Below are 27,448 nucleotides of genomic sequence, written 5' to 3'. Positions count from 1 at the left end.
GAGCGGATACCTGGAAAGAGGCATTGACACTCATGCGCAAAGGCCTGCTTGGGATTCTTTCAGTTGTGGGAATGTGTCTCTCAGCTGGATTTATTCCAGAATCTTGCTCCAGATGAGACAACAATTCAAAACGGGGACATATGTATAATAATGAGTGGGATTTCCCTACAGGGAGAGAGCAGTATAAACGCAGGTGTGAGTGTGAGAAAGTCCATGAGGGCAGGAACTCCCCAAGAATGGTCCAGAGAGAGGGCTGCACAGGAAGAGAGAAGGCCAAGGGCACTCCCTCATCCAGCGGTCCCCGTTTTGGGATGGGGGGTTGGTTCCTACTTGAATATACAGACAGGGAGAGGTCTGTGGCCCTGAGGTCTTTGGGGATGTTTCATGATGAATTCACGTACAGTTCAGCTCACACATGTTCATCGGGGATCTCCTCCCTGCTACCCCTGCGGAAATTCAGGTACCTGTGGCAAAGTGGGTATGACGGGTCGGCAAGTAAAGGGATGGAGTTTAGATGCAGGATTAGAGACAGAAAACATGGACTTTTTTTTCTGGCTCATTTGTTCTATAACTCCCTGCTTATCCTGGGTCCAGTGTCACTAATACCAATTGAAAATACAAATTCAAGTTGTACTCTCCTTATTCAAAATATTTTTAAATTTAAAATTTTCATGATGGAAAGTATAGGTAGCCTACTTGAATTGGAGGAACATACCCCAATGACACATGTCTTCTGTTTTCAGGTCAGGCTAGGGTAGGCTCATCCTCGGGCATCATTTATAATCAGTTGCCTACAAAAAAGAAGTGATTGTGTGTCACAACAGGACTGATACCCGACCCGCAGGGGCAGTGCTGTCTAGGGAAAGAACTCTGGGCCACTTGTGTTTCCAACCTGTTCACCTGTGAAATGGGGCTAGTAAACCATGCCCTGCTCACCTCACCCGGGGGAGCCTCAAACCATGACACAAGAGAACATGCAAATGATGTACACATGTAAGGCATGATTAATAATAACGAATCAATTCACTAACAACTGTCTCAAATCCCTAAGGAGCAGTGTGTCATTATAATAATTTGATTCTTACGTTTGTTTTAACTAATTATCATGAGTATCTCTCTTATTTAGGCAAGAAAGCTGAATTTCCTTTTCAGGACATCCTTCTGCTTGTATTCAAGTTTGCTGTTTCCATGTTTGCAGAACTGACTGAACTCAGCCAGATCTTCAACAAGGAAGTTCCAATGTTGATAAAATGGGCTATTTTGGCACTCAGATCCTAAATACAATTAACAAAGACAAGAGAAAACAAGACAAAACAAAGGAGACCAATGTTCCATTCCATGCAGTTTCAGAATTCTGGGCTGTCTTGATTCTTGATCTGATGACCAAAAAGTTACCATTTTAGGCAATAATTACACATATCATTGCCTTTTGATGTAAGCTTTACAGTGACATTCATAATATATGAGGAAGCACTGGCAAAAGTAATCAAAATTTATTTGTGTTTAGAGTACTATTTATTGTTGCAGCTTTTAATTTTCTCTTTTTAGAGAAATTCACAGTTTGGCATCTGCTCAAGAAAATAGTAGAATGGCCTGGCAAAATGGCCCGAGTGGCTAAATCCTCGCCTTGTACACACTGGGATTCCCATAGAGGCACTGGCTCCTGTCCCAGCTGCTCCACTTCCCATCCAGCTCCCTGAGTGTGGCCTGGGGAAGCAGCAGAGGATGGGCCAAAGCCTTGGGACCCTGTACCCACATGGGAGACCTAGAAGAAGCTCCTGACTCGTGGCTTTGGACCGGTGCAGCTCTGGCCATTGTGGCCACTTGGGGAGTGAATCAGTGGATGGAAGATCTTTATCTCCTTTTCTTTGTAAATCTGCCTTTCCAGTAAAAATAAATAATAACATCTAAAAAAAAACCCCAGTATTTAAATTTCAGTCAAATACAAAAAAAAAAAAAAATTTAGAAGCCTGTGATGATGCAAGCAACTTTGAGGCTTAGAGGCAAATGAATGTTCGAACAGGACTTCTTTGCCTCAAGTTCAGAAACATACTTATTACTGGGGAACTTGTTCCCGCCTACCTCATATAACTTGTCTTTTCCCACAAAAGTGGAGAGGTCTAGTAAGTTGCGATTGTGAAATGTAAGTTTTACCAAAAAAAAAAAAAAAGATAGACTTTAGCACAATGAAATAATAATGATCGTGCACAATCCTACCTTTTTCTTCATATCTGGGTTGGCCTTTAGACTAGAGGTACTGGAATGCTCCGACTTCCTTTCTGCGTTGCTTTCAAGTAACTGGACCTTCTCACATCATAAGCTGAAGACCAAAGGCCTGCCGTGGCTACTCTGAGGCCAGATGGGCTTTTTTTTAAGGCGGTCTTACATACACACACACACACACACAAAACTTCCATCCAATGATTCACATCTCAGATGACCACAACAACTGGGACTGAGCCAGGCAATAGTCTTTCCTAAGGGTAGATGACATGTAAGCCCTTGAGCCATAATCTGCTACCTCCCACTGTGCATGTTAGCAGGAAGCTGGTTTGGAGGCTGAGGAGCCAGAACTGAAACCAGGCACTCCAATACAGCATATGAGCATGCCAAGGGGTGATGTAATTGCCTCCATAGAAATCCATGGGGGCATTTTTTTGTTTGTTTTAATCTATAAGATGAGTATCCCAGAACTGAGGCTCTCAAGACCGCTGTCAGCACCGAAGCTATCATGGCTTGAGGAGCAACACTTAAAAATCGTCCATAGTTATTTAATGTGTACACTTGATAAACATTCACAAAAATGGAGAGTGATTCCCAACATCTATTACGAAAAGCCTTCCAATCTTCGTTGAATTTTCATTTACGTTTTTACAACTGGCAACGGTATAACAACGAAGAGCCACAAATGAAGTAGTGTTTTTTGCAGAATACCATTCACGTCAATCTTACCATAAGCTCTTGTTTACCCCATGGGAATAAATAGGAAGTCCTTCTCTGTGAACAATTACGTTCTAGATGACAAACATTTTCTAAGATGATCACAGGAATGTCTGTTGCTATCAGAGCAGCAATGATAATTAGTGGCTAGCCAGCACAGCTGGCTAATATCTAACCTAAGCTCTATCATTAACTGACCAGATGGCCTAGAAATAAGCTTCAGTTTCCTTATCTGTAAAGTGGAAATTGGGCCACTGACCTTGCTCTGGGAAAGCACCAGTAATCATCCTGAGTCGTGGAGGACACATGACCACCTGGGGCCACCCGAGACTCTTTGGGGATGCATTCGCTGTTCGGGCCATTACGGGAGCCACTTAGTACTGACGGAACAACTCACTAATGTTGCCTCCAGTGGCCCCAAAGAGTTAATACACTTTCCATATACCTTCTCCACTTCTCTATGTAAATCAACTGATCTATCAAATGTCACTTTTGATGAATCAATTTGCTTTACGCAGGTGGGCATTTTATCTGTCTCTTCTTTCCTCACAAACCCCAGTAGACATCAACACGTAGTCTGTTATCAGAGTGGTCTGGAGTTGTTTATGAAACAGACTTGTTAACTCCTGGAACTGCTCAGAGCCATGACTGGAATCTGATCTCAGAACAACAATGCTGTATGACAGTATTGGAGTCACTTGATAGGGAGTCTTGATTTTACTGTTTCAATGTTAATAAAAGCCATAGGGTGTACACATCCACCACCTGTCCTTTGATGCTTCCATTGGATTACAGAAAGAGGAACTTTGAAAGTGGGTCAGATATTTGGCCTAGCAGTTAAGACCCCATATCCCATACCACCAAATCTGGCTTTGATACGCAGCTCTGCTTTCCAACTCCATCTTCTTGCCAACACAGACGCTGGGAAGTAATGGTAACGGCTCAGGGAGGAGAGTATCCACCAGCAACACAGGAAACTGGGGTGAGTTTTTAGCTCCTGGCTCTGGAATAGACTGCAGCAGCAACCGTGGCTGTGTGGACATTTGGGGAGTAAATCAATACATGTCTTGAATAAGAATACAAGTAGATTAATAACGAAAGATGATGAACAATGTTTTTTTAAAAGATTTATTTATTTTTATTACGAAGTCAGATATACAGAGAGAAGAAGAGACAGAGAGGAAGATCTTCCGTCCGATGATTCACTCCCCAAGTGGCCGCAACGGCCGGTGCTGTGCCGATTCGGAGCCAGGAGACAGGAACTTCTTTCTGGGTCTCACACATGGGTGTAGGGTCCCAAGGCTTCTGGCCACCCTCGACTGCCTTTCCAGGCCACAAGCAGGGAGCTAGATGGGAAGTGGAACTGCCGGGATTAGAATCGGCGCCCATATGGGATCCCAGCACGTTCAAGGAAAGCACTTGAGCCGCTAGGCCACAGCGCCAGGCCCAACAATTTTTTTTTAAAGATTTATTTATTTTTATTGGAAAGGCGGATATACAGAGAGGATGAGTCAGAGAGGAAGATCTTCCATCTGATGGTTCACTTCCCAAGTGACCGCAACGGCTGGAGCTGAGCCAATCTGAAGCCAGGAGCCAGGAGCTCTTCTAGGTCTCCCACGCAGGTACAGGGTCCCAAGGCTTTGGGCCATCCTCCACTGCTTTCCTAGGCCACAAGCAGGGAGCTGGATGGAAAGCAGGGCCGCCGGGCTTAGAACTGGTGACCATATGGGATCCTGGCGCGTGCAAGGCGAGGACCTTAACCACTGTACTATGGTGCCGGTCCCCTGAAGAATGTTTTTGTTCCAGATCTTTTTGTGTCTATTCTGCAAGCAGAATTTTGATCAAATATTTCTATTCTCCTATATCTTTGACGTATTGGGTTTTTTTTTTTTTTTTTTTTTTGCTTTTTCTTTTAATTCACATGAAAAGCTTTAGATAAACCATGTTCTTTCTCCTTGATTCTCTGCCTCTTTTTCCTGTCTATGTTTCTCAAGCAGAAGTCCCTGCTTATTCTCATTCATTTACTCCATGACCTATGTAGCCTCCTCTGAATGTGGTCACCGTTGATAAGCACTCAGCTCTAGCTTTCTAAGAGCTTCTACAATTTTGTTGGAGATCTAAAGAAGCATTGCTTGGCTCTAGTATGAAAAGAATGCTAGTATATTTTAATTGGCAGTCATTTAAAAGGGAAAAATTTTAATCCTCTATTCATTTATGAAATAACCTTAATGTGGAATTTGATGCATTTTTGATGTTGGCTAAAATATGAGCCAGCCAGCTCAGAATCTAGTGGTGCTTTAAATGGCCCTGATCACAGTTTCCTAATCACCAGAAACAGTGGGTCAGGTTCGATTATTAAAAAATGAAGCAGCATCTGGTGGTGATTAACATATTCTCCTTTCTCTTACCTTCTCTTCACTTGACTTCTGCGGTATTACCATCTTCCAGGCTTTCCACCAGCCTCCTTGACCACCCAGTTGACCCTTTGTTTCTCCTCTGCCTGTGTTCATCTGTGTTCTATTCTCATGTTATAGACTTTTTAAAAAAAATTATTTATTTTTATTGCAAAGTCAGATATACAGAGAGGAGGAGGAGAGACAGAGAGGAAGATCTTCCGTCCGATGATTCACTCCCCAAGTGAGCCGCAAGGGCTGGTGCTGCGCTGATCCAAAGCCAGCAGACAGGAACTTCTTTCTGGGTCTCCCACATGGGTGCAAGGTCCCAAGGCTCTGGGCCGTCCTCGACTGCTTTCCCAGACCACAAGCAGGGAGCTGGATGGGAAGTGGAGCTGCCAGGATTGGAACCAGCGCCCATATGGGATCCCGGCATGTTCAAGGCGAGGACTTTAGCCACTAGGCCACGGCGCTAGGCCCCATGTTATAAACTTTTCTCGGCAACCTCATCCACACCCATGTGCCATGATCATTTGTATTCTAAGCTGCATCACCATCCATGCTGACACCTCAACTATAACTATTTTCTGCTGCTCCAAGTATGTTTTGTGTTCCTCTCTGAGTAAATGACACCATATCCATTCAACAGCTCCATGTGGAAATCAAGGACATCTTATATCATCTGCTCACACCTTGGTCAATCATCAGTTCCTATCTATTTCATCCCTATAATCTCTTCATTAATTTCTCTAACTGCAACTCTGATTTTGTCATTCTCATGCTCACTTCCTACTTTGACTCCCACTGATCTAGGGAAAGTCCCCACAAATGACTCATAAGGCCTTCCATGAGCTGGCTTCTGCCTCTTCTCCAGCCTCAAATCCAACCACTCTTCCACCAGATACATCTTCCTTGATTGTCTCAATATCATTAACCTGCTCACTACCACTAAATGCTCATTTCACATGTGGTCTTGCCTTTTATAACTTTCCTTACCCCTTTTAATTATTTGTTCTCTGTCTCCTTTTAATTATTTGTTCCCAGGAATAAAGGTGGTCTACTACCTGACGTGTACCACATACTTTTACTCTCATTATCTCATTTTAATCATCACAACAACTATGAAGTAGTTCTCACTAGTACTCTAGTTTTAAACAGAGATTGAAGCATTAGGAATTTGAAGACTTCAAGCTAACGAGGATTAAATTAAAACTGGAACCCAGGCAGATGGTGCCAAGTGCCCACACAAGCGCCGTGACTGACACTGCTTTGGTCAGACAGTAGCGCTCCACAGGATGGAGGCCAAATCTTGGCACACAGAAAGAACACAAAATCACTGGAATAATGTATGCAAGCCAGTTCCTAGGGTGCTGTTCAGAGTCCTCCATCATCTCTCCCTGTCCTTGCTTCTTCCTGTCCCACCTGCTGGTGACAGAAGCTATCCTCTGAATCAGCTACAACTATCCACACCTCTACCTTTTGTACATGTTCACTCGCTCACAGACTCACTCATCCGTTCATTCCCCCAATTCACGCTTTCACTATTGTGCTGAATACCTACTAAAGGCCAGGCCAAGAGAAGTCTCTTCTAGGTGAGCTGTAGGAATCCAGACGAGGGGTTTCTAAACAAGACGAAGGGGTCAAGCCAGTCTCCCAAGAGAAGTAATGCTGAAATTGAATATTTCCTGAGAATGTGCATATTTGCATGGCCACTCCCACCTTCCCGGGCCCCATGCCAGTGTCGCTGCAAAGCTCTCCCCAGTGCAGATCTTACAGACACTGCAGCCCATGTCTTTAGAGGCTGACCTCCTGCAGCCGATGGGGAGATCCCCTTACCCTCTGCGTGTGTATCAGTCTCAGTTCAGTGCATCCTGGCACAGAGAACTCCAATGAAGACTGGATGAATGGATAAATAAACAAAGGTCCTTTTTCATTGTACAACTTTATGCACTTATTTGACATTACAGAATTTCATGCAAACACACAGCATTGCTCTATTGTTTTATTTTAGACATGGATATGTAAATGATATGAACACAAAGTTTAAGAAAACAGGCACAGACACATTCACTCACATGTTTTCATAAATTTGGTGACTAATAATGTGAGAAGGTAAAAACTCCCACCACCAGGCCCAGCTTCCTGAAAACTCCAGAGAGAATACTTTATGACATAATGCTAACATATTTTCTGAAAGACAAGACGAATGCTACTAATAATTCACTCGTGAAAAAGAAAGTTCTTTGGGCCCGGGGGCGTGGCCTAGCGGCTAAAGTCCTCGCCTTGAAAGCCCCAGGATCCCATATGGGCGCTGGTTCTAATCCCGGCTGCTCCACTTCCCATCCAGCTCCCTGCTTGTGGCCTGGGAAAGCAGTCGAGGACGGCCCAATGCATTGGGACCCTGCACCCGCGTGGGAGACCTGGAAGAGGTTCCTGGTTCCCGGCTTCGGATCGGCGCACACCGGCCTGTTGCGGCTCACTTGGGGAGTGAACCATCGGATGGAAGATCTTCCTCTCTGTCTCTCCTCCTCTCTGTATATCTGACTTTGTAATAAAAAAATAAATCTTTAAAAAAAAAAAGTTCTTTGTTTTTAATGTTATAAGCAAGCCCATATGTTAGGAGGCCAGCATGCTTTGTATAGTTATGTAAAAAGATGGCATCTACACACTGTGGACTAACATCACACACCTCTGTTTTACAACTACCCTTTTTTTTTGGGTTTGTCATGTAGAGCGGCTGCTCAACAATGTGATGAGACAAACCCGTCCCCAGCATGGGAGCCTAGTGGTTAAATCCTTGTCTTGCACACACTGGGATCCCATAGAGGCACTGGCTCCTGTCCCAGCTGCTCCATTTCCCACCCAGCTCCCTGCTTGTGGCCTGGGAAAACAGTAGAGGATGGGCCAAAGCCTTGGGACCCTGTACCCACATGGGAGACCTAGAAGAAGCTCCTGCTCCTGGCTTTGGACCGGTGCAGCTCTGGCCATTGTGGCCACTTCGGGAGTGAATCAGTGGATGGAAGATATTCCTCTCTGTTTCTCTTTCTCTCTGTATATCTGTTTTTCCAATATAAATAAGTATTGAACAAAACCAAACTCTGTCCCATGTCCCTTCTCTACTAACATGCTGATGGTCTGGTGGGGCACAGTCAGCCTTTACCGGGCACAACCAGCTCTCTCCGGAGATATTTATGCCAGTGCTTGGCATTGTAAATCTCCGTTTCTGTTCGCAGGTGCTGACTACGGCTATAGCTCTTTCTTGCTTGTGGGACAGATTTTTCAACTATAAGTGAGGAGGCTGAATTAGAACAGGGATCAGTGAATATTTGTGGCAAAAACTGAGATGGTAATAACATTTTTGACTGTGGCCCACAGGGTCTCTGTTGAAATTACTTTCCTATTACAGCATAAAAGCCCCCTCCACACATACACAGTAAGTCGATAAGTGGGCAGAGATGATTTCACTGAAAAGGGGAATACTTAGCTAGAAGGCAACTTTGTTTACAGAAATTTGTTTACAAGAAGTGGGCTAGTTTGGTCAATGGGTCAGTGCTGTAGATTCCCGGTCTAGAAGAACCAGGATTCCTATCAGGTATTCAGTTTCAATGATTCTAAGATAGCTCACCATTGAGGGGACAGCAAGGAAAAAACAAAAAAGAAAAAAGAAGAGTACATTTTAAATAATCCTTGGCTGGATGAGATTACTATATTTGACTTATCTTCTCTCTTGGAATCTTTGAGCTTTGCAGCATAATGCTCCTATTATATTTAGCAATTAGAGTGCCATCACAAAGTAAAATGTAAAACCATTATTCCTTGAAGAGAGAAAAGGCTTACGGTATGAAATGATGCATGCAGGCAGTGTGGGTGATAATTTACTCATACAATCATTTCTATTTCAGTTCTATGGCAAGTATTTCTGGAGACGGCTCACACAGCAAGGAGATTTTTAAGCTGTGCATGCCATAATCAACCTTTTTATATATACTGATAGAAATATCAAGTCTTCCCTTTGTTAGCAGTTTTAACTTTACTTATGATCAATGAAGCTGATTTGAATAAAAGAATGATGCTTATAAGAAAAAAGCCTTTATGTCTTGGGCTTAAAACAAAGTATACACATCCCTCCATATGCCTAGGTCCTACCTGATGAACACCTGTACGTTTTTCCTCCCCCTGACACAGGAGATTAGATACTCCGCAAATGCTTCTGTCATGCATACAGCAGTAATTCAAGAGGAATGGTTCTTGGGGCTGCTTCCCCAAGACCAGCACAAGCCCCACTGGGCACTGGAGCTTCTGAGTCAGAAGTGCTGGAGGTGAGCCTAAACATTCTAGGTGACCCTAATGCCTAAGCTTTAGGGTCACTGACACAGATAATTCCTGTCTTAAAAATGCAGGCAAAGTGCAGAGCTGGCTGCATGGGAAGCCTGAATCACCCAGGGATTGGCATAAGCAGAAGACGTAGTGGAGGGCAGGGAAACAAGAGACAGAAGGTCCATGAATAGGAGGAACCCAGAGGTTCTAGTCACAGATATGGCCAAGCTCTCACTAACACCTCTAGTGTCAAAGACACTCACCAGTGCTCTGTGAGTCACACAGGAAGAGTCCTCTGGGTGACAGGGACAAAGAAATGATGAATCACCCCACCTCCTGACTCTGTCTGCAGAGTTCACAGTCATGGAGTGAAGAAAAAAAGAGAAAAGCACTAACTGCCCTGAGAATGCACACTGTCTAAAGAAGCTGGATGTCACCAAAGAGACACAGGATGAACAGTGAAAAGGGGGAAAAGGAAAAAGTAAGAGGATCAAGAAAGCGAACAGTAGAACATGCTATTTTTTACTAAAATGTTAGCCACCTTTTAATTTCTGTCAATACTCAATAGCAAGCCCTTCTTGCATTTGGAGATGCAGACCCCTCACAGCTCTTAATTCCTCCATTGCTCCACTGGCTAGAACCATAGGGAAACCACAACCAAGAGCCTTCCTTCTTTTACAATGTTTTCAGTTAAGAAGAATGAGCAGTCCACACGCTCGTGAACACTGAGGCGACACAGGGCTCAGTGCAGGACTGTGATGCCGCTACCCAGTCCCTTGTTGACAAATTATCCCAAAGTGGTGGTATCAGGAGGCGTCGCCTTTGGCCAGTAGTGATGTCATGAGGGTGAGGCACATGACTAGGATTAATGTCCTTAGGGAACAGGCCTTAGAGGAATCCCTTGCTCCTTCCTCCTTGTGAAGACACGGAGAGAAGATGCCCATCTAAGAGCCAAGGACGGGACCACTACTCTCCGGTGAATCTGCTGCAGCCTTGGTACTGAAGTTCTCAGCCTCCAGAACTGTGTCATTTATAAGCTAGCTCATGTTACAGCAGCCTGAATGAGCCAACACGCCAGGACCAATGATGTACTCTTGTGCTGGCATTACCTGGTCATTTTTTTTTCCTGGTCCTGCTGCATAGTTTTAATCTTGGAATCTCATGATAAAATCATCTTTGGGTCCATAAAAAAAGAGCATTATAGGTGGAATAAGACTTCTAACATCAGATCAAACAGTTGTGCTTTTATAGTTTGGATGATTTTTAGAAGTCACTTTGCCAAACAGCCTCAAAAATTTTAGGAGTGACTTCATTGTTTTAGTGAAATATGTATACTCATTACATATTTATTAAAATATACAAGGAATATGGAATAGAACAAAGAAGTAAATAATTCCTAAAAGTAAAAGATCACTAACATTTGGTGAACAGAATGCATAAATACAAATAGACGGATAGATAATTAGAAAATGGTTTCACAAAGAGGGATCATATGGCACAAGTTATTTTTAAAAACAAGAGTCTTTATTTTGGAATAATTTCAGATTTACACAAATGTTGTAAAGATAATTCAGAGCATTCTTGTATACTCCTCACTAAGCTTCCCCTACTATTAAGATCTTATCTGTCTGTCTGTCTCTCTCTCTCTGTCCTACACACGCACACACGGGTATTTCAAAAAGTTCATGGAAAATGTACATTGACATGTTTGTGTGTGTGTGTGTGAGAGAGAGAGAGGGAGAAAGAGAGGAGGAACTGACTCACAGAATATGAAGGCTGAGAAATCGCGAGATCTGTAGCTGGTGAGCAGCTAAAGGCAGAGAGCTGATGTGCAGTTCTACACTGGCAAGCTAGAGACCTGAGCAGGGCCAACGCTTCAGTTCAATCTGAGGGCTGGAAAAGTGTTGTCTCAGCTCAAAGCAATCAGCTAGGAGCAGTTCCGCTGGATGCAGTGTCTTTGGTCTATTCCTGTTTTTAATGGACTGGAAGAAGTCTGCCCGTATGAGGGACGACAGTCTACTTTATGTAGTCTACCCACCCAAACACTAGCCTTTTCAAGAAATGGCCTCCTAAGCACACCCAGAATAGTATTTTCTCAAGTGTCTGGGAACCCTTTGTCTTGGTCAAATTGATATGTAACACTAGTCATTATACATGCTATTTTATAATTCGTTAGTTTAATACAGTATCTGACTTGCTGGATCATGCTTTTCTGTGATCACAGCCAGCAGACAGCTCTCCAGCCCCATACCTAGGTCCCCAGTGGTTCAGCAGAATGCATTCCTGCAGTCAACTGTGTTGGAACCCAAATTAAAAACAAACAAAAAAACCCACATACCTTAATTAACTTTCCTGGTAAAAAAAATACAAATGCAAAATAACTTGCTTCCATGAAAGCACAATAAATGAAAGGAGCCTAAATGTGGTAAAATGCGGGGGATGGGATGGGATGGAGAGGACCCTACCAGGCTTCTGCACTGTGATTCCCTCCCAAACCTCTTTCAGCTCTTGTTTCATTTTAAACAACTTGAAACTGGAAATCCTAGAGATTACATTTGTAGTTCATGCAAAAAAGATGGCCAAGGAATGTTCTGAGGAAGGCCAAGAACCTGGCCCCAAGTAATAAGAATGGCAAACGGCAAATGAGTGTGTGGACGACTTATGTTCACATGAGATACCAAACTTGGAGACAGAAACTGGTGACAGTACACTACAAAATAAATGCAATTAATAGTATAGAAATGCATACTTCAAATAGTTAAAATGGTAAATTTGATGTTCTGCATTTTCACACAAAACACAAAAAGAAACTACATACATTTTTCAGATTGTACACACCAACAAGTTCTAAGTACAGTTCATGAAAAGTAGTTACATTAGATAAGAAGGTTTATTCTTCGTTAAATTATTTTTAAAGTTAGTTTAGCGGAAGAACAGAACATCAACATGAAACTGAATCAACTTCATGGAAATAATTTCTTTTTGAGCTCACAGATCAAGAAATTTTAATTCTCGAATGTGGTTTTAAATTTAAGCGACTAGAAATGAAGAGTGCTCAGAGTTTAGAACATTAACTCTCAAGTCTTAGACAATGTCAGTCCCCCCAGCCACGCCTTCGGAAAAATACACAGATGTGTTCTCTGGTCATGACAATTACAGAGCTCCTAGCAGAGATATCAAACATCATATAAGGTGCTTAACAGACCTGTTATCAAGGACACACCCATGCCAGATGTCAATACTTCCCTCAGTGACATATGTTCGGGAACAGCCTATATATTTCAGTGGTTTTTTTCCCCCTAATAAAATCCAATCTGGAATGCAAAAGATTAGGAGGATAAAACCCCATAAGCAGCATTCAACATTAAAATTATTGCATATCTCAAATCAGTTTTGCCTCCACTACTTTTTCAAAATGCTTTAAAGCACAAGCGTCAGTAAAGTACTCTTCAATTAACAAAAGCACCAGGCTTATTGGGTCTCTGCTGGATATACAGATGCTGCAAGACAGTCACATCAAAATGTGGGAGTGGGAACTGCTAGCTGTATCCTATTGGGCTAAATATTTCTGTTAAATCTGAGAATGAAAAGAAAAAGATGGAATTCATTTGACATAAAAAATATGGAACATTTCACAAATCTGCATATCATATCTGCACAGGAGCCATGCTAATCTCTGCATCATTCCAAATTTAGTATCTGTACTGTCGAAGCGAGCCCTTAACATGTGTTTAGAATTATGTTTCGATTTTGCACTATCAATTTCTTCATGAAATTTGAGAAAAGAGATGCCACTTCTTTCTTCCATAATCTCGTTTTTGTTAGTCTTGCTACTGATTAAATATGTAGGTTTATAACGATTACATATTGTTCAGAAACTACAATTCAAATCCTTTTTACTCTAGATCCTATTTTTTTAAAGATTCATTTTATTTATTTATTGGAAAGTCAGATTTGCAGATAGAAGGAGAGAGGGGAAGATCTTCCATCCACTGATTTACTCCTCAAGTGGCCACAATGGCTGCAGCTTAGCTTATCTGAAGCCAGGAGCCAGGAGCTTCTTCCAGGTCTCCCAAGCAGGTGCAGGGTCCCAAGGCTTTGAGTCGTCCTCCACTGTTTTCCCAGACCACAAGCAGGGAACTGGATGGGAAGTGGGGTCTCCGGGATTAGAACCAGCGTCCTATGAGACCTAGGCATGTGCCAGGTGAGTACTTTAGTTGCTAGGCTACTGTGCTGGGCCCTCTTGATTTTATTTTAAGTGATTTGAAATTCACTTAGGCTCTGAGGGTGGCTTGGGCACGGGGCCCAGGCTAAATTTTACTTTGCCTTTCTCAAGTGACTTGCTTTTGTTAAAGTACCCATTCACCATTATTAAAGCATTTTTTATTATAAATATCTAAAGTGTTTGAAACAAACAAGAGGTTATATAGAAAATACGTATATGGCAATCAAAATCAGCTTAAAACTTTAATCACTCAAGCTAAGAACTACAAGAGTCATTAACGCCATTGTGAACTCCTTCTCTGTCCACGTCCCTCCTCCCCAGCTCCTCCCCTGCAGAGGCAATTTTTCTGAATGTTTATGCTTCCCTTGCAATATTCAGAACACTCTGTCAGGTCTGTTCACATCCTGAAATACTGGATCAATTAATTTCGCTTGTTTTTGAATTACAGAGGCAAGGCCATCACGACATATGTATGCGGTCATTTATGACACTCTTTCCATTCAAGATAGTGTTTAAGAAAAAATTACCTATTTTTATTTGAAAGGCAGTTGCAGAGATAGAGGGAGAGACAGCAAGAGATAGGGCTCTTACGTCTGTTAATTCACTTCCCAAATGGTACAAATGCCAGAGCTGGGCTGATCTGATGTTGGGATCACAGGTCAAGGCTTAGCCTGCCACAGTGCTGGCCCCTCAATTTAATACTTACAAGGCTCATCTTTCTCACACTGAGTTACCATAAAGCACTCGTTATTTAATAGCACTCATTATTTAATTGCTATATAGTACACATAACAAAGTAATTACTGCATACAAAAAGTTTTCAGTATATTTAGCATTGTGTAATAATCACACTAAAAAAATTCTTCCACCTCTATTTTTCTTTAGGATTGATTTTTTTATTTATTTGAGAGGCAGTTAGAGAAAGAAAGTAGGACAGACTGAAATATTCACCATCTTCTGACTCACTCCCCATAAAGCTAGGAGACAGGAGCTTCAACCATGTGTCCAAGTGAGCACAGGGCCCAAGGACTTGGGTCATCCTCTGGTGTTTAGCCAGGCAAATCAGCAGGGAACAGGATTGGAACTGGACCAGCCAGGAATCCAGCTGGTGCCTATGTGGGATGCCAAAGCTGCAGATGCCTGCCAGCCCCACGGAAACAGCCCCTGTATCACTGAAGTTTACATAAACTCTCAGCCCTTATTTCTACTGCACACTCCCTCCTTCCCCCAGCTCCAGAAGATACTTCAGAAGCATTTTTGTGTTTATACTTTTAATTTCCCTTTCAATTTGCCAGGGATTATCCTTCTTTGATTTTTTTTTCATCTTTTTCAGCTTTTTATTTCTATTCTTCTCACTCCAATCTCTTCTCCCAACACACCTCTGGTAGGTAGACCCACTCCGGAAAAGACGAAACTACAGAGGCCAGTGCTGTAGCATATCATGCTAAGCCTCCACCCCCAATAGCTATATGCCACATGGGTGCAAGTTTGAGACCCAGGTGCTCCACTTTCAATCCATCTTCTTGATAATGTGCCTGGAAAAGCAGCAGAAGATGGTGCAAATGCTTGGGCCCTTGCAACCATATGCAAGGCCAAGAAGAAGCGCCTGCCTCCTGGCTTTGACCTGGTCCAGCCCTGGTTGTTGCGGCCATTTGAGGAGTGAACCAGGGAATGGAAGATCTCTGTCTCTCCTCTCTGTAATTCTGTTTTTCAAATTAATAAAAAATAAATCTTAGAAAATGTGTATTTTTTTTGGTGACCCTCCTTTGAATACAGTTGTGTTTATGCATTTTATTTTGGGGGTCTGTGAACTTTTTAAAAATTTGCACTCATGGGGTGAGCATTTGGCCAGGTATCTAACACATCTCTAGGGGATGTGTGCGCCCCCTGTCAGCATTCCTGGGTTCTACCCTGCTTGTGGGTGAATCCAGCTTCCTTAACCAGACCCTGTGAGCCAGGGATGACGCCTCCAGTAAAGAGGTCCTTATCACCCACAGGAGAGACCTGGATTTGAGTTCCTGGCTCCTGTTTGTGCTTGCAGCCTCACCAGGAACAGCTAATTGTGTGCTGTTCTCTCTTAGGCCTTCAAAGGCAAACAAACAGAATCTAAATTGTTCAAATGGTCCACAGCATGCACATACACATTTCTACACTATTAACAGATGGGGATATTTAAGGATTTTCTGTGTGAAGGTTGAGGTGTGGAACTTGGAGTGTCTAACATTACATCACTCCTTTAAGGGTGGGAGATCCTAGCGATTCCAACACACGCCATCTGTAAAATAGGATTCCTTACTCAACTTCCAAGTTTTCAGTAAATGACTGTTGATTTAGGGGGTTGCTTAGAAACTTCGTTCTTTCCACTTGAATTTTATGTAACAATGTGAAACCTTATAGAAGGTTAGTAATTTAAATCATTCATATTACACATATTTGCAAATCTGCTATAAAGTTTAAGAGTGAAATTACTGATTTATTTCACTGCCCCTAGGCAAGCCCTGGAATTTCCAACAGTTGCTGTAGGAGACTGGCCTCTCTGTATCTGGGATCGAATGGAGCCTCATCACAATTGTGGTCCCAGGAGAGCTATAAAACACTGCGGTGCCAACTTAAACATCCTGTGCCCTCCAAGAGTCATGTCTGACACTACTATTAACTATTTTGTAATAGGAATGACACTTTCCTGTATTAGAGAACTTGGCCAGTTCGGAGGAACTTAACAATGGGAGAAGTTGGTGTCTGGTTCACTCACTGTCTCTACTTGCTTGAACAATGAGCTCTTGCAAGTTGGCTGACACTAGGTCAGAGGCAGGACATGGACAGAGGCTGGGGAATGATGATCCTGGGCCCAATCGAACTAGGAGGTGAAGTTGGCATTTTCTCAGGAGAGCCATGTTACTCATTATTTTGCTGTTTGTACCAGTGAACACCTTCAAAGTGAAAATCAGCTTCCCTTTTGGAACACTTGGGGTATTATTTTTGATGCTCAAGTTCATGTCATCCTTGCTCAATGTTTTGGTTTTTTACAGAATGAAAAAAAATCATATGGTTGCTTTCAATGCATCCAAAAATAGATTTCTGAGAAATTTTCATTTCCCATGATTTGTTCATTGACATTCTTACTGATATTATTTCTTTAAGGAAAAGGGGGAGGGAGGGAGGGAGAGAGAGAGAGAGAGAGAATTTCATTGGGGGAGTAGGAAGTATGAAACTTTCCTTTAAAAAATTCTAAAAAGGAAATGTCACCTCTTTCTAAGAAATGTCAACAATTAAAATGTGAATTAACCAGGAATAAGCTCCAGGAGATGAAGACCATTTTAGAACTGTCTGAAATCGCACCTGTGAATTTTGCATCTGTCAGCCCAAACGTGTTCTGTCAGAGAATGGTGGGGACAAAAGGTTTTTCTTAACCTAACCAGCTGCCTCCTACCCCTGCCAGAACATCTCTGGGCTGTGCCCAAGGTCCCAGAGGCAAGCCAGAGGAGCATGAAATTAACCACAGTTTCACCTTCTCTTCTTACTGTTCCCTTTTCAGTCATCCATCAAGACTTTGGTTCCAAGTGGCTGGAGAACTGTCAGGCTCATCCAGGCCCGCCTTAGCCAACTCTGTCCAAGGGCAGGCTGTAGAGCTGAGCAACTTTGCAAGCTGAGCAACATTCCACGTTGATTTCCTCAGCACCAAAGAGAACAGTTCTGCTTTCACTTCCTTGGGTAGGGCTTACTGGGACAGGTTTGCTCTTCTTCTTCTTCTCCTTCTTTTAATGATTTATTTATTTGAGAGGCAGAGAAAGACATTTGCTGGCTCACTCCCCAAATGCCTGAAGCATCCAACTGGAGCTAATAGCTGGGAACTGGGAAAGGAGCTGAGAATTTAATCTGAGCCTCCCACAAAGGCAGTAGGAAACCAACCGACTTAAGCCATCATTTGCTGCATAGCAGAGGACGCACTGTTAGCAGGAAGCTGAAATACTGAAATGGAAACGGAACTGGGACTTCAACCAGGCTCTCCTAGTGATGGCTTAACCACTTCACCAAAGCCTTGCCTCAGGTTGTTAATGTCCTAATAGGGAGATCTGTTTTAACAGAGTAATAAATTATTAAACTGCTCTGGTGGATAAAATGTAGCATAAGCACAGTAGTAAACAGTGAAAAAATGTCATATTGTACCCTTAATACAATGTAAAACTGGGTGTGAGCTTTGATTTCATTTTCTTTAGGTGCTGAGGAAAAAGATGAATATTCATTATAAAGTAGACTAACTCGACAGCAGATACAGGAAAGGTGTAGGAGTTGTGGAAGTAGCAGAGAAATTTCTTTTTCATCAGGTTTAGTGGTATCACCATTTTCTGTATATTTTAGGTTAGATCAAAGAGTAACAGCTTTAGGAAAAAAACATGCATTTCTTCTTGGACTTGCCACTAGGCTCCTTCTAGTTTACAACTGAAGACCAGCTGACAAAGGTCATTGTCACAAGGGGGTTATGAAAGACACTATTCATGCCCTCAAAGACCTATATAGGCTCAGGAGAATACTGGGCGTGGATTACAGTAACAAGGACTAGTGCTTAGTGCTAACAAAGTACTAACCACAGGTAGACATGGATTTCTTTAGCCTCTAGCTCTATATGACCCCCATAATTAAGCAGAGCATTGCTTTATATGCTTCAGTGAAGTTCTATTTTATATAGGAACAGAAGAACTACTCTTTGGTTCAGTTGACAGCATGCCTGCCGGAAGTGCTATGCAGAATGATACCACGTAGACACTGACATCCTACAGAACTCCATGGCTGTGTCAAATGATGTTAAGACATGGCAATAAAGTAAAGTACTTTGAAAGTCATTGATTTGCAAGCATTTACGAGGCATTTACTGAGAGCCGCTATCCATTTGACTGGGGCCCAAAGGTTAATACCATGGATGCCAGAACTGGCTCACCATGTCCCAGAAATGGAAAGAGATGGATGCATCTGGGCAAAGAGTTGCATTCTGGGCTCCAACAGAAACTATTTAAATCCCAGGAAATATCAGTTTTGGACTACATATTTTTAATGTAGAATAAAGACGATAAAGAAGACAAAAATGCACCAAGGCAACTCAGAGCAGAAGAAATACTTGAATATAACACACCAAATGCCAAGAAACCAAAAATTATGCTTTTTTAAAAGCTATGGATGGTGACTACATGGGTTATTAAGTGAGCAGGAGGGGTCTAGCTTTATACAGGTATAATTTTTTGTCTTTTAGTAGTGTATCTTTACTGTACCTTTTCTCTGTTTAGAAACACAAATACTGACTGTTGTGCTATAAATGCCTACAGCAATCATCACGGTAATACACTATACAGGTAGTAGCCTGGCAACAATAGGCTATATCAACAGCTTAAGTATGCAGTAGGTTATAATATACAAGTTTATGTAAGTACACTCTATGATGTTTGCACAATGACAAAGTCACCCAACAATGTGTTTCTCAGAATACACCCCCATCGTCAAGTGATGAAAGCATACTCCCTTATGCGGGAAATTAAATACCAAGGGATAAGATTAGTTGGGTGGGGATGAGATTTGGAGGGCCACAAACCCAACAACCCATTTTCCCAGCTGAGAGTGCTTGAATTACAGCTACTTTATCCCTGCTCCTCCATCACACTTCTACTCTGTAAGGACTTACGGCTAAACACAAACACGCAGGGAAAGTATGTAGTCAGACAGCACCGTATCTCACGGGTGCCTCATTAACTCAGTCCAGGGTGAGTTACCTCAGTTGATCTGTGTTCCCACGAGACATCAGGCCACCTGCTCCACCACACAGGCTGCTCAGGGAACGGGAAGGAGAGGGGCTGCAAAGGCACGTGCTCTGAGTTCCAAGCACAGCCCACCACTTACCAGCATCAAGATCCAGCTAGATCTCTGACACAGTGGTTCTCACTTGGGCATGATTTCCCTCTCCACAGGACACCTGACAATTTCCAGAGACATTTTTGATCCTCACAACGAGGGGATGTGGTGGGAGTGAGAAGTTGCCGGCTCGGGGGTAGAAACCAGAGATGCTGCTAGTTATTTTGCAACGTGTGGACAGCTTCTCATGACAAAGAATTATTCAGTCCAAAAGCGTCACCTCTCAGGTTAAGAAATCCTAACGTAATCTGTCCCTCACTTTTGTCACTGTTTCGGGCAGTATTCATTGCTTTACAGACACATCGAACTCCTTCCTGCCTCCACTGCAGAGGCTGGAAAAGTGGAATCTGACTCACTGTGTGCAATTTAACTCGTCCAGCAAGGCAGCCCTGATCCCACTGCTTGGAACGGCCCTAAGACCCAGTGCTGCTTTCTCATGATAGTCTACGATGTATATTTAAAAGTATTTATTTATTTATTTTGAAAGTTGAAGTTGCAGAGTGACAACAGAATGAGCAAGCGAGAGAAAGCAAGTTGGAAAAACTGGGAAAGCGCTTGAAGAATCCTGAAATGGCACGTGAACACCCTCCATGGAGGGAGCCAGAAACTGGGCTTCCCTGAGACCTGGGCAGAGGGTACCCAGGTGGAACAGAAGGCACTCAGCAGAGTGCTCAGCAGAGTAAAACAGTGGGCACGGAGCAGGCAGGAGGGAGGGTGGCCTTACTGCTACCGTGCAAAACAGGATTCAACAGCCGAGAAATGCCCAAAAGGAGCCAGGCCGTAACCAGCTGGTCACTCCCGCCTAATCCCAGAGAGCACAGCTGTATTGCCAGTGCTAAAGCTTTTCATTCTGATCCCCCACCGCTACGCTGCCTTACCTATTCTTTTCATCGTGTGCCTTTTCAAATCACACATTTGCTGCAAGGTGCTTTTCCAAGAAAATTAACCGGTTCCAAAAAATTTTCTTGGGGCGCTCTGAATAGCCATGGCCGTCCTCCAAATCACCTTCTTCCACAACTTTTATTTAAGTTGGCTCACTTTACCTGGCATTTCATGATGATCAAACCTGTCTCTGGTGGTCAACCCGATACTATTACTGCTCCCGGCAATCTTAAACTCTGGAATGAAAAGTGCTGAGGATAGAGACCTTGTCTTTTGTGTTCTACGTTTTGTTCAGTGCAGGGTACATTTCTAGCACTTTGTACTTAACAGGCATAACAAAGCACACCCAGGCCGAAGGATATCGCATCTGCTGTCCTTCCACACAATAAAAGCAGCAAGCCCAGTGGCCTCCGACCTCTAAGGTGATGACAGATTACACTGGGAAATGAGGCCCTTATCACAATCCATATGCAAAAGAAATACTGCCTCTAGAGCATCTGCATAAACTCTGAAAAAAGCCTCAATGGAAATAACCTACACCCAGCAGACAACTGCTTTGCTGAACAAGGGTTTTATTCCCACAATCACTTTCTGATAGTTGTATCTTGCCAAGTGGGGAAACTTAGAATCACTTAAAATTACTAGGGTGGTAAACCTGAGATGGGTAGAGACAGTTTCAGCAGATAGTCTTTCAATTGAAAAGAGAATGAGAAGCCATTGACCCCTGAGGTTCATTTAACAGAGTGCTTCAATAGAGAATAGCAAGGCAATACAGATTAAGAATTTGCTTTTTAAAGTTTGGCTCTGGATCCTATTTTTGCTGAAAATCACATCTAATGAAAGATTTTATGACTTCCTGGTGTTAGGAAGGATTGGTAAACTGTTTTTAGATAACAGAGATGTGAATTTTGCTAACGAAAGTGAGACTGTTCTTTTCTGTTTTTATAGATTAAGCTGAATTTGGAGGAAACGGCCGCCGTTCTTTCCCCATGTGTTGGTGGCAATGTACGTTTGTCTCTAGTTCTGGAGGTCAGAGGGGACCTGTGGGGACAGGGACACCCCGGGCCACAGGGGTCGCCATGCGAACCACACTGCTTATGAGTTGGCTGGACAAACATTGTGCAAAAACATAGGAATCATAACAAAAAAACTTAAAAAGCCGAATTCATTCAATAAACTACCTATCAAATGAATGGGCCAATTAATTGATGGTTTAGAACCTGTTTTGACTGAAAACAAAACAAACAAAAGAACTCAAAGTAATTGTCTTCCTTTTTCTCATTCTGATTTGCTTTGAAGAGCTTATCCTTCAAGAATGTGGACCACCACCAAAAGGGTTAATATTCCCAAATTCTTCAGTAAGGTTAAGTTACATAAAAACAGAATGCCACAGCTCATTAAAACATCAGCTATTCTGTTTTATGGGACCTATTCAATACATACATACAGATCCATGGCTTAAAAAGAACCATGCAATTTAATTACCATTAATCAATGCTGATTTAATGAAAGGCAGAAGAAAGTTCTAAAAATCAAAAATAAAGCCCCAGTTATAATACATAGATTCATATAAACTTACATAGCCTTAATCTAAATACTGAACATTATCTAAACAATTACAATAAATATAAAATATTTTTATACTATTAGTGCTGACATTGCTAACCAAACAAAAAGCAAATTTATATTTCAAAAAATTTAAGGTGAATTATTTAGGATACAAGACAAATTTAGGAGCATTAAACAAGTATAATATAGTCTAGTAGACTTCTTAAAGGTTGCCTAAAAGCTTCAAACACAGATACAAGGACAAATTCTAATGTAGATGAGATATAAATCTCATATATTTCCTTGAATCAACAGTGATTCAATTATTCACCTATTCAACAAATTTTAACTGAGTATACATCTTTTGTCAGGCATGATATTAAGCATGAAAATAGATGCTAGCTCCATTCAGAGTTATTAAAACAGACAAGTAAATAATCACAACAGTGTTTATCAAGAATGATGTGAGCAAAAAGTGGTATAAAATATGGCAGGATGTTTATTCCAGCTTAGGAGGAGCAAGAAGCAACAATTCCAAAGAGATATCTGAAAAACATCTTGTAACAGGATTTATTTAGGCCAAAACGGGAAGATGAGGGCATTCCAAGCAGAGGAAATAGAAAAAAAAAGACAAAAAACAAAAAACAGTGCTGAAAAAGGTACAGCTGAGGGCAGAAAAGCAGTCCCCAAAGGTATGAGATAGAGGGATGGAATGAAAATGAAAAAGCAATGTCACTGGAAATCAAAGGTGGAAGATAATCATAAGAGAATAGGATCAACGAATAGAGACAAGTGTCTCAAAGACACACCGACGGGGTAACTGTTGGTTTTAAAGGTGATTCTATTTTGATCCAGTGCAGTGCAAGTTCTAACCAGGGGTGGGGAATCAGATTGCAGAAGTTGATGAGCGAACAGAAAGTTGGGCAGCGGAGACAAAAACACAGAGCACTCTCTGGAGAAGATTGATTGGAAAAAGGAAAGAGCTTCTAGTTCTAATTGGATAGGAGACATCTAAGCATTTTATCTGATGAAAGAACAAAACTGGCAGAGTAAGAAATACAGGAGAGTACTAAAAGAAAGGTGTACTATTGCTCTTAGAAAAATTAAGTCTTTCTACAACAAGCTTATTTTAAATACCTGAACATGCCTGAAGCAAAGCATTTGAAAAAGGAAAATATTTGTCAAGGACAATAGACAGGTTTAATACATTCAGGGCCAAAAAGACATGCAAATATAACCAAGAACACACAAGAAAACTTGGCAGCTAGATAAAACCTCAAATGAGTTCATCCACAGCAACAAAATATACTGCATTGTCTAGAATCGGCTGTCACCCATCACCAAGACACACAGTCATTGTGGGCAGAGGAAAACACCACCTGAAAACATGAGGAATGCTCAAAACAGACAAGAAGGCACAATCTGTAGAGGCTTGGTAAACTCAGCATTATTTTCAGCTACACAAACAGCTCTTACTGTAGCTAGAGAATCTAAAGAAATGCAGAAAATTTTAACCCTACATTTTTGGGAAATCTCATTCATAGGTAATTTAGTGATTTACTTCACTGGTTTACTCATTCACTCCACAAACTTATTATTATTAATTTATTATTATTGCAGGTTATTATATGCTAGGTACAATTCCAGCAGAAAATCCATGAGAGCACAAGTTCTAAAAGAAACGGAGACTGGTGACCATACTTAAAGAAGGCATAGTCAATTGACCTGTTGTCTTTTGATACTAAAATGTAAAGTAAAACTCACCAAACATTTATACAACATTCAGAAAAAAAAAAAAAAAGTCGGTTTCATAAGCAGAAAAGACACTGGCTTAAAGGATTCCAAGCTCGCTCCTTCAGACAAGATTCAATAGGAAGATGACGTGTGCAGAGATATTTCCTCTCCATGAAGTTCAGTTCCAATTTTACAAGATGGGAAAGGCAAGACAAGGAATAGGTGCTTATTTACCTATGGAGGTCTAGACAGAGGGATTAAAAACAACAGCAACTATGGCCTACTGGCTCTTCACCGTCCTCACCAGTGTTATTCTCTTCATTATCATTATTTCTGGTACTGCTGCCTGTATCTATAGGATGAGGAAACTCAACAGCCTACCTAACTTAGAAACTTTCAGTTGTGCCTGCCACTGTGGCCTAGTGGCTAAAGTCCTCGCCTTGCACGTGCCCCAGGATCCCATATGGGCGCCCGTTCTAATCTTGGCAGCCCAGCTTCCCATCCAGCTCCCTGCTTGTGGCCTGGGAAAGCAGTCGAGGACGGCGCAAAGCCTTGGGACCCTGCACCCACGTGGGAGACCAGGAAGAGGATCTGGGCTCCTGGCTTTGGATCGGCTCAGCACTGTCCCTTGCAGTCACTAGGGGAGTGAATCATCAGATGGAAGATGTTTCTTTCTGTCTCTCCTCTTCTCTGTATATATCTGATTCTGCAATAAAAATAAATAAATCTTAAAAAAAAAAAAAAAAACTTTCAGACTTTCCTCACAAATCAGAGCCAAGCTTCCTGCAAGGCGGAAATGAGAGCTGAGTGCTCATGTTTTTAAGCTGTGCTGACGGTTATAGCTGGAGATGGAAGACTACATGCAGTCTGTTCCAAGCTCAAAAATACTACAGATAAATGTAAATTCTCCTGAATGCCCAAAGTCAGGATGAGGGGAGGCTCCAGCGGGAGAGGAGATAGTTAGGATTCGTGTTGGTATAATTGCCTGTTGGCATCCATTTTTTCCCATCTATGCAAATGACTAAGGTGACAAAAATCACCGAGGCATGTTGGGGTCCCATGGACTCAGGAGAGCTGGGAGCTCAGCTTTATTTTATACTTGTTCCTGAACCGGAGCTTCTTCTTTGCTAGTCTCCCAAATGTTCCCAGCCATTGTACAGACACATTAATGAAAAAAAAAAAAAAAAAAAAAAGAAAGAAAGAAAGAAAAAACAAACAGTAAACTATGTGTCTTCTGAAAGACAAAATTTAAAACCCAAAGAAATAATCACTCATATGTACAACCAAACTGACAATACCCCGTTTCTCCTCTGTGCCCGAGTTAGAGCCAACACCTGCGACCATATGCGGGGGAGACCTGGCAGCTGCAGGAGCCAGATGTCACACACCGGATTGGACGTCCCTGGCAGCAGTCCTTAGCTGACCTCGGAAACGCTGTGTTGTCGGCCTGGGTAGTAACTAACTAACAAGCTGTCTGCCAGGGTTAGTTAGAGTCGCTCTATTGATGGCTTGTTCTGGATGCAATTATCTGTTGTTTTACCTTTGATTGTAAGGAATTCAGTCCCTTCATAAGGGTGAAAATTGGGCCTAGGCAAATTTCTGATAAAGGGTTACATTCATATTTCTTTCCAGATCAGAATAAGATACTTTTTGTCTTAACTAATTTTTGTTGTTGCTTCTCCCACTGAAATTGGGCAAAATCAACCTTACATTTGGCATAGGGTGAGCTTTCATCAATTAAAGGCAAAATTAAGAGTTTTTGTGTTTTTGTTTTTTTTTTTTAAGATCGATTTATTTGTATTGGAAAGGAAAATTGACAGAGAGGAGAGACAGAGAGAAAGATCTTGCATCCGCTGGATGGAAGTGAACACAAAAAAATGGAGCTGAGCTGATCCGAAGCCAGGAGATTCTTCAGGTCTCACAGGGTCCCAAGGATTTGGGCCGTCCTTGACTGCTTTCCCAGGCCACAAGCAGGGAGCTGGATAGGAAGTGGAGCAGCTGGAACACAAACCAGTGCCCACATGGGATCCTTCTATGTAAAGATGAGGACTTTAGCCACTATGCTACTGTGCAGGGCCCTTATGCACCTTCCTTCTCTGAAAGAGTGAATTTCCTTTCACTGTTTCTTAAAACCATTTCGTTTGAGCATTAAACTTTTTTTTTAAAGAAAATTAAGATATTAAGATCTTATTTTCAAGTCTGCATCACAAGTTTTCTTGATCCTTTAAAAATGATCTATAATCTGAGTTCGATATCCTCTGGTCAAGAATGAAATCAAGGCATGTGATACAACAGTCTGACAGTGAAGTAGGAAGAGACCAAACACCCGAGGGCTTTACTTGCAGTCTGATCCCCACACTCCCACAGGGAAGGGCTACGTGGGGCCAGGGACACAGGAGCTCTTTATCACCGGGCAAACAGCAGGGTACACTTACACAAATCCATCTAGCACTGACTACAGCACACCCAGGCTCTCAGGCATGCAACCTAGATATCCCATGCTTTCAGGTCTTGCTCCTAGGTTATAAAGCTGTATAACATTTATCCTAGAGGCAATTATAACATTTAAGCGATGCATATCGAAATGTAGAAAAGGTATAGTAAAAATACTAGGCACAGGAGTTTCTCGATCTGTCATAATCTTTGGGATCCATCTCTTGTCTTCTATCACTGACTTCAACATCATTTTGCAGGATGGTTACAGTACTGGCAGGTGAAGAGAACTGCACATGACATTTTTAGGAAGATGAGTTCTAAGAAAGCCATGGAAAGTATTATCATATCTAACATCAGATGTTTCTCATCTATACCATGAAAACTGTTAAAATTTCCTTATTAACTTTTATAAAACTGTACATATACTTCTTGGCCAGCACTGTTCAAACTTGGAGAAAAGACTGAATATCTATGAGTTTATACTAATATAAATGATTAACTCATAAATAATTGGGAAGAAGTGACAAATCTATACACACAATTCATGTAATGGTCTTGCTCTAATAGTGGGAGTTTCATCATTGGTGGTGCTTCATTCTAATGAGAACAATATAAAAAGGCTAGGGAAACCACTTCAAGTAGGGAAGGAAGACAAGCAATACACTGGCCAGGTGGGCAACGCTATCGTGGGTATAACTTAGTTGTTTCATGAACATTGTTTATAGCAAGACATGAACTCATCGAAGGCCATGCCACCTTGATAATTTCCTCTAGAAACCCATAACCCAGTCTAACCACATGAAAACAACAGACAAACCTAGTTGAGGGATATTCTACAACATCAGTACTTCTCAGGGCAGGTGCTGTGGCGCAGCACACTAATCCCCCACCTGAAGGTAGCAGCCTCACATAGGGGGGCCGGTTCCAGTAAAGGCTCTTCCACTTCCAATGCAGCTCACTGCTTGTGGCCTGGGAAAGCAGCAGAGGATGGGTAAAGTCCCTGATCCTCTATAACTACATGGGAGAATTGGAGGAGGCTCCTGGCTCCCAGTCTCGAATCAGCCCAGCTCTGGCC

General features: G+C 42.1%; 1 protein-coding gene, 1 long non-coding RNA gene and 1 other non-coding gene across 3 annotated transcripts in view; 1 reads left to right on the top strand and 2 right to left on the bottom strand.

Moving 5' to 3' along the window:
* LOC131482798 (uncharacterized) overlaps nucleotides 1–21,731 on the top strand; it is a 34,945-nt gene extending 13,214 nt beyond the window's left edge. The window contains exons 2-3 of the long non-coding RNA XR_009247299.1: nucleotides 9,519–9,652; nucleotides 21,604–21,731. This is a non-coding gene — a long non-coding RNA (uncharacterized LOC131482798). The remainder of the gene's footprint in view (nucleotides 1–9,518; nucleotides 9,653–21,603) is intronic.
* GLCCI1 (glucocorticoid induced 1) overlaps nucleotides 1–27,448 on the bottom strand; it is a 162,415-nt gene that overhangs the window by 129,104 nt on the left and 5,863 nt on the right. The gene's annotated exons all lie outside the window — the stretch shown is intronic.
* LOC118758199 (U6 spliceosomal RNA) lies at nucleotides 13,267–13,370 on the bottom strand. The gene has a single exon (XR_004995588.1). It is a non-coding gene; the product is annotated as a U6 spliceosomal RNA (small nuclear RNA).

The sequence above is a fragment of the Ochotona princeps genome, chromosome 20, assembly GCF_030435755.1.
Source record: "Ochotona princeps isolate mOchPri1 chromosome 20, mOchPri1.hap1, whole genome shotgun sequence".
Lineage (NCBI taxonomy): Eukaryota > Metazoa > Chordata > Mammalia > Lagomorpha > Ochotonidae > Ochotona > Ochotona princeps.
This window is presented reverse-complemented; position numbering and strand designations above follow the sequence as displayed.